General features: G+C 28.9%; 1 protein-coding gene across 8 annotated transcripts in view; it reads right to left on the bottom strand.

Annotated features, from left to right (window-relative positions):
- Wrn (Werner syndrome RecQ like helicase) overlaps positions 1-1,795 on the bottom strand; it is a 154,083-nt gene that overhangs the window by 131,269 nt on the left and 21,019 nt on the right. For 6 of the 8 annotated variants that reach the window (XM_023717576.1, XM_023717581.1, XM_023717583.1 and 3 more), the window contains exon 2: positions 996-1,184. The gene's annotated coding sequence lies outside the window, so the exon portion shown is untranslated. The remainder of the gene's footprint in view (positions 1-995; positions 1,185-1,795) is intronic. The other 2 variants (XM_023717577.1, XM_023717579.1) reach the window with 1 other exon arrangement.

Here is a 1,795-nt window from a genome sequence, read left to right as displayed (position 1 = left end):
AACGGAAATTAACAACAAAAAGGGGATGCAGATGAATGTCCATTTTGTATCTGTGTATTCAAATGGGTAGAAGCAATATACAGTTACATTCTCTTAATGAATAGAGGGATTTGTTCTAATGGTGTTTGTAAGTAGGATATCATGTCTGCATCTTGTATAGCAATTAACCACTAGGAAGAATGTATACAATATGTTAATTATTGATACTGTCCTACTAGTTTGGTTTGAAACTGTCTCATTGCTATTTGTTTCTTGATAAATTTATGCAAAAAAAAAGATAGACAAGTAAAAGAACTAAAGCAAATACTCCCCTGTTCTCTTCATTACTATTCTTTTCTGTATGAGTTAAATATAAAATTAAACTAATGAAATGCTTGAAAAAAAAATAATAATAGATTTCAAATTGTAAAAAAAATTTACAAGCTTAAATGAATATACCAATAAAAACTGTCTAAAATAAACATAAAGAAGACATTACAGATCATTCATATAATAGTTCTCTCTGCGCCAAAAATCAAAAAAATTACATTCATATAATTAGAATTCTCAAAGTAAAAGAGGGTAGGCAATAAATATTTAAAGATTTAAAATTTCTGAGTTTAGTTAAAATTATAGCACCACATTTCCAAGAAAAATGAACCTTTTGCACAAGAAAAATGAATAATTGATGCCATATTTTAGAGCCAGTAACCATACTTCAACAAACCTACAATGTAAGAAATATTCACAAGGAATAATTTAAAATTTTCCTTTTAGTTTAAAACTTCCTTTGAAGTATCAACACATTAAAAAAAAAAAAAAAAACAGCTAGCATTTCTTCACCTAAGTCGAAAAGAAGGTATTACTGGTGCTTAAATTTCAACAGGTTCATAATTTTTATGGTATCATTTAACATAGAATTAAAAGCTAAAGGCAAGTTTTAATATATAAACATTTCTCTGTGAATGGACAACGTATTATTTGCAATACATTTTTTAGACTGAACTTAATTATACCTTCTTGTTGTCACCCGTTTCAAACTTCTGTTTCCATGATGTCCTGTATGCTTCAAGTTATTCATTTATCACTTCACTCCCAGTTGGTTTGGAACTTCTTTTCCAATTAACTAATGTCTTCCACGTATTTTTCTTCAAGGATTCTAGACAATCTTCTGAGAACCATAATCAACGTTTATGAATTCATATCTGAAATAAATAACATTTTGATTTATCTTCTGGATTAGTGTTGTCTGTATGTCATTTGACAAACTGTCAACAATTACTTCAACAAAGGGGCCAGGGAGATGGCTCAGTAGAATAAGTGCTTCCCCGGCAAGCACAAGGGCCTGAGTTCAATCCCCAATTTCTCAAAAAAAAACCAATTACTTCAACAAAATATTTCAAAATGATATTTTTTTTTTAATTTCCTTTGCATCACATAATGTCTCAAACATAGTGTTCCATATAAGCAGGGGGAAAAAGCAGATTCAGTAAATAGTGAGAACTCAATGGCAAGGCCTTATCAATCATTCACACTGCTAACTAGCTTCTTGAGCTCAATCTGATAATTACATTTATCAATTATTATAGGTAGATAATAAATTACAGTAATTACAGAACAGAACACTATGCATTCTTCAAAAACATTCTAATAATCTACAAAATAAAAATAAAATTAAATATAAAATTCTAATTTTATATATGTACATTTGTGTGTGCATGCATGTGTATATGAATTCAGATCAAAGGTAATGTGTACCAAAATACTGTGCTTATTAAATTACAGATGGTAAGGTATTCCCAACTTTCTATAAAAA

The sequence above is a fragment of the Octodon degus genome, unplaced genomic scaffold (assembly GCF_000260255.1).
Source record: "Octodon degus isolate 3935 unplaced genomic scaffold, OctDeg1.0 scaffold00053, whole genome shotgun sequence".
Taxonomy (NCBI): Eukaryota; Metazoa; Chordata; class Mammalia; order Rodentia; family Octodontidae; genus Octodon; species Octodon degus.
This window is presented reverse-complemented; position numbering and strand designations above follow the sequence as displayed.